This window comes from Sardina pilchardus, chromosome 22 (assembly GCF_963854185.1).
Source record: "Sardina pilchardus chromosome 22, fSarPil1.1, whole genome shotgun sequence".
NCBI lineage: Eukaryota > Metazoa > Chordata > Actinopteri > Clupeiformes > Clupeidae > Sardina > Sardina pilchardus.
In genome coordinates this window covers 3,040,014-3,045,856 of record NC_085015.1, presented here as the reverse complement: position 1 = coordinate 3,045,856, position 5,843 = coordinate 3,040,014, and the positions used below count along the sequence as shown (strand labels likewise).

The 5,843-nt window shown below is 47.6% G+C and overlaps 1 protein-coding gene across 1 annotated transcript in view; it reads left to right on the top strand.

Moving 5' to 3' along the window:
• The first annotated feature begins 1,348 nt into the window (after window positions 1–1,348).
• Window positions 1,349–5,843, top strand: part of arhgdia (Rho GDP dissociation inhibitor (GDI) alpha) — a 28,685-nt gene continuing 24,190 nt past the window's right edge. The window contains exon 1 of the mRNA XM_062525989.1: window positions 1,349–1,434. The gene's annotated coding sequence lies outside the window, so the exon portion shown is untranslated. The remainder of the gene's footprint in view (window positions 1,435–5,843) is intronic.

Genomic DNA, 5,843 nt, shown 5'->3' with positions numbered 1-5,843 from the left:
GGGTATGAACCAAAGATTCTAGAACAGAGCAAGATGGATCACTGGCCGGAGAATACGTTGGATTTTTTGAAGTACATTCTAACGCTCCATGGGCGCCATTTTGGTAAGCCGAAAAGTAATAAATCGTGCCTTTCACACGGCCAGATCATTACCGAGTAACAAAACAAAACAAAAAACAGCTGGCAACGGCAAAAACAGCTGTTGAGGTGGGTTTATATGATTGGAACTGTGTCAGAAATGTTGCTGAGCTTACCAAAATGGCGCCCTGTACCGTACTTAATTCTTTTGACGCAACTGATCCATCTTGCTCTGTTCTAGAATCTTTGGTATGAACTATGAATTCTGTGATCACGGTGAGGTGGACGGTGCCATGTGTTATCATATTTTTAAAAAAAATGGCATAAAGAACATGTGTGATGATGCGGAGGTTATTGTTTATAACAACACCAGTGGTAATGGTTCCTAGAGTGTTGGTGAGTGTTGTTGTGAACGCGGATTATACAGTGCATTTTTGAATGTTAAAAGTGGAAATTTGGTGAATAAACTCTTTTGACGGTGGATAAACTCTTTTAAGAGGTGGATAAACTCTCTCTGTGAAATTTCAGAGGCGGATAAACTGTGTTAACTTGTTTAGCCTCCACTACATCCCTGTCTGTAGCAGCTGTCAGTAAGTGAAGTCTTGAAGAATGATTTGCTCAGGCAGGTTTAATAACACTCAATGCCATGAGGCCTCACCTGTAGCCTATTCACTTGTGTGTGTGTGTGTGTGTGTGTGTGTGTACACTCAATGGCTAATGTTGAGAACTGTTTTCACTTGTGTGTGTGTGTAGGCTATCAAGGGCCAGAGCACACACACACAAGTGAACATACATGCTCCACACACACATACACAAGTGAACATACACACATATAACAGACAAGCACGCGCACGCGCGCGCGCACACACACACACGCACACACACACACCTGTCACAAGTGAACATACACACATAAACAGGCAAGCACGCGCACACACACACACACACACACACACACACCTCACAAGTGAACATACACACATAAACAGGCAAGCACACACACACACACACACACACACACACACACACACACACACACATACGCACACACCATTAACCCCACCACACATGGGTTTACCCATTACACACTAACATGCATCGGTGGTGAATGCGCCCTTCTCGTGAAGAATGTCTGCAACTGCGCCCATTAGCCGAGGCGACGTGTTCGGGCGCGTGCATACAGGCTCATTCATTCTGCACATTCGCTCGTGCGCGCGCCCGCCTGGAACCGACAGCATTTTGACGTGCGCGCGTCTTTCATTCCCGGAAGCGTGTCGTGCTCTTGCATCGCCGCTCCCTCATCGCGCCATTGAAAGTCAGCGAAGCCCCACAGACCCGCAGAATCCACAGTTCAACGGTAAGCAGCTTTCAGCATTTTATTTGTTTTCCCCACTTCTATAATTGTTTATCTTATGAAGAATGGCGAGCTCTTTCAAACTTAACCTCGTGGCAGAACTCTTTGGGTCGTTCCGCAGCGATTCTCGTGCGCGTTCGAGACGAAGTTGTTACAAATGACCAACTTATAGCAGGGTTCCACACTTGTTTCCTGTTTTAGTTACTCAGGCGATAAACTATTGTATATCCACACATGTCGTTTTATACTGTATGCATGGCGCTGGTTTACCTGTCCGCTCATATGGCCTCTTGAACATTAGCAGGTGACTCACGTCTGAACTCGTTCTTTGGCTTTGTCTGTGTGCCGTTTTGGTAAGCTAAGTTGGCTAAGGTTAGCAGGCTAATTTGAAGTCGCAGTTGAAGTTCAAGGCTGATCTTTGTGAGCTCGTTAATCGGCAGGGAATAACCTAGGGAAGCGTGCCTTCAAGTAACGTTATCAACAGTGATGAAAACCAGTCTTCTTTTTCTTCGCCTGCGTCACTTATACTTAAAGTTACACAGTGCAGGGCTCCTCAGCTTTTGGGTGTGTGTGAGTAAATTGTTAAAGAAAGAAACATGATGGGGGAAACCCCTCAATCGGATTGAAACATGACGTGAAGTTACGGTTGTGGCCCTGTAACACTTGACGAATCGTTGGTGCTGTTGTAGGTGATCCCAGTAAGTTAACGTTAGGTGCGGCAGAGCGTTGTAAAACGACCTGTGAATAGAGTGGGGAAATGTCCAGAGTACTGGCAGCGCTGCCGAGTCTGAACTAGATTACTTTACCGCAGCGGAGAGGTGCAAAACCTTCACAATTGCACACTGGATGCAATCGGATTATCAAGAACCGAGGCTAGAGAGAGGGAGGAATGGTCTTCTATACTAAGCGGGTGAAAGCGAACGGTTACGAGAGAGTGTGCTGTCTATTCGTGAGTCTTGTTTCGACAGCAGCTCAGTTTGCTTCGTGAAACAAGCCACTTCCTGAAAAAAAAAACTGCAAGCCCAGGGCAGCAGGTAGAGGCACGAATTGTGAACAAGTTGGAACTCTTGTCCATTCGTGATTGGCGCCAATGTGTTTGAGGGGTAGGGGAGAACCTAGGCTACTAAACCTTTGTATAATTTTGGGTAGATGTATGTTTGCATGATTTATCGCTGCCCATATGTTATCCGGGTCCTACGAGAGAGAGAGGATGTGGTTTTGAGCTGAAAAGCTTGAACTATGACGTGTTTTTCACGGCGCTGATCCTGCTCGCGATGTGAGGCGCAGCGTGCGTGGTCAGCGCGCACACATCTTTCATCTGTTGCGCTTTCCAACAAGATTCACGGCATTAGTTTTGGCTTCAGACAGATAATTAGTGGTCGGGAAAGTGTAATCGCAAAGCTCCAGCGAGTGCACAGCGGCGGGGAGAGAACGTATCCACCACGGTGGCGTACGTGGCGCGTGGCTCACCGTAGAGTCCCGCGGGCAGCACGCTCGCGTTGGCGCTGTGGTGCGCGACGCGCATTTTCTTCCTTCCTGTATGACTAGTGGCGCGCGAAAAAAGTTCTAGTTCCTTCTCGAGCAATAGGTCAGGGCGGTGTCTGTCTGCAGGCGCAACGCGACCTCAAGGCTCCCATTTCTTCTACAAGAAACATTGAATCAGTACAGGCTAGGCCTACTACTGACTCGACATACCTTACCATAGATTACCATAGTGACCAATAGCTCATTTTTATATTGCATTATGATTTCGTTTTTTTTATTATTATTGGACGTTTATTTAGGTCGGGAGTTGGGACAGATACAAAAACATAGTTAGCTTGAACAGTCATTTCATAGTGAGTGTTTTAGCTGAAGCTAATTCAGGACACTTGTGCCTAGTAGAGATTGTCTCCCAACAGTAGTTGTAGACTCCCTCATTGTTTATCAAGGGGAGGGGACGTGATAAGACTTTGGAGATAGTAGTGTATGACTTCATCCTGTGATGACATTTAAGGTCCAGGTGTTGACTGTAATTAAGGCCATGCAGAAAGCCTGTCCGGTTTTACCTGTTGAGTGTGTGGCGCTGAAAACCATGGTTCTCTTAAAACGTTAAAACAAACTTGTCGGACTGGCCTTGCCTTGGCCGAATGACCTATCTCATGATGTCTTTAAAGCACGGCAGTTCCTGCTTTGATACCTGTGTGCATTTCACCTGTGACTTTTGAATGGCAACACCTGGGCATGGTACTGTATTGACTATGGCAACAGGTGTGTGTTTATCACAATTGTGTTCACTTAACAGCAATTTCTGAAATGAATTAAGACGCAGTTAAGAGGTTCTGTCTGTTTTATACGACAGTTATACAGACACATTCTTATTCTGTGACTTTAAGCAGGTGAGGTGTTTTTTGTAGTTGTGTGTATTTTTGGACATTATATCTAAAGAATGTTGTTCCGCTTATCAGTACAACTCTGGAATTGTACTCTGGAACTCTGGCATTGTACCCCCCCCCCCCCCCCCCCCCAAAAAAAAAAGAAAAAAGCACACAGGTGCTCTTGACCTGTGGTAGCGCCCCCAAGTGGTCGATCCCTCTGTTTCTTTGCCGTGTGTGTGTGTGTGTCCGTCCTGTGGAATAGGGGTGTGAGGTGAGGCAGTAAATATTCAGCTTGTTTTGACGCCCCAGTTGAATGTAGGGAGGAGGTGACACACACACACACACACACACACACACACACACACACACACACACACACACACACACACACACAGACACAGACATCCGTTTGGAGTAATGGGTTAGTGAGATGACAGAACAGACACAGAACAGACACACACACTCACACTCACACTCTGACTCTCACACACACTCCACCAGCCCTGTGTTAAATCATTTATTGCCTCATTTATCACTTGCTTCGTCTTATAGATACTCATACACACACACACACACACACACACACACACACACACACACACCTGTATTACTGAATAAATTCACATGATTGTGTGTGTGTGTGTGTGTGTGTGTGTGTGTGTGTGTGTGTGTGTGTGTGTGTGTGTGTGTGTGTGTGTGTGTGTGTGTGTGTGTGTGTGTGTGTGTGTGTGTGTGTGTGCGTGCGTGTGCGCGCATTGGATTAAATTTAGAAGCATGAGTTCAGAGTTGACTTCCTGGTTTTCTGACCCCCACCTGGGTTAGCCATTGTACAGGGCAGATGTGGCACAGGAAGTGAGGCGCTAGGGGCAGGAAGTGAGGGGAGAGAGACAGGAAGCTGGGGGCCCACGGTATGTTCAGTTTACCCAGATACCACCTACTGAACTCAATCACGGCTCTCGCTCTCTCTCTCTCTTTCTCTCTTTCTCTCTTTCTCTCTTTCTCTCGCTCTCTCGCTCTCTCTTGCTCTCTCGCTCTCTCTCTCTCTCTCTCTGGCTCGCTCGGGAAGAAGGGAGCACACACACACACACACAGCCCTGACATGTCTATCTGTGTATGACACAAACCAGAGGTCGGGGGTGGGTTGTTACTCTGAGCTGAGTGTGTGTGTAGGAGGGGGTGGAGGTTGTGTGTGTGTCTGCTGGCAGTGTTTGGTGTGTAGAGGGGTGGGTTGGTCTCTTTATTTTCCATTCGTTTCCAAAGCGGACACTCCTCGCTTGCTGTGCAGAGTTAGTGTGCAGTTGAGTTAGTGTGTCGAGTGAATAGTGTGTGTAGAGTGTGTGTAGTGTGCGTAGTGTGTGTGTAGTGTGTGTGTAGAGCGCTCCGGGGCCCTGTCCCGGGGCGTGATGAATGTTCCGCCACTCAGGTACTCGGGTCTTGAGAACAGAACGACACAGAACAGAACGTTGTGGAACAAAGGGAACTGCCCAGACAATCTGGACCAGAGTTATTTTGGCTCAATGTGTGTGTGTGTGTGTGTGTGTGTGTGTGTGTGTGTGTGTGTGTGTGTGTGTGTGTGTGTGTGTGTGTGTGTGTGTGTGTGTCACACAGAAGGTGTCCCAGTAAGTCTGAACTAGTTTTTTTGTTTATGATCATCGCTATGGACGCAACAGCAGGGTGGGCGGGGGGGGGGTGTAGCGGTGACCTTTAACCTTTTGGTCTCCCGTGACCTTTGAGTGTGGCGGCCCTGATGCTCGGGGTCGTCCGCCACATAAGGGCACCTGTTGCCAGGCAGCAGGGTCGACGCCCATACACATACACACACACTCTTGGTCAGTCTCTCTTAAGCACGCACACACACACACACACACACACATGCACGCATGCGCTCAGTCACTCTCTCAGACACATAAACACACACTCTTGGTCAGTCTGTCTTAGGCACACACACATGCACACACATGCGCTCAGTCACTCACTCTCTGACACATAAACACACACACACTCTTGGTCAGTCTCTCTTAGGCACACACACACACACACACACACACTCTCTCG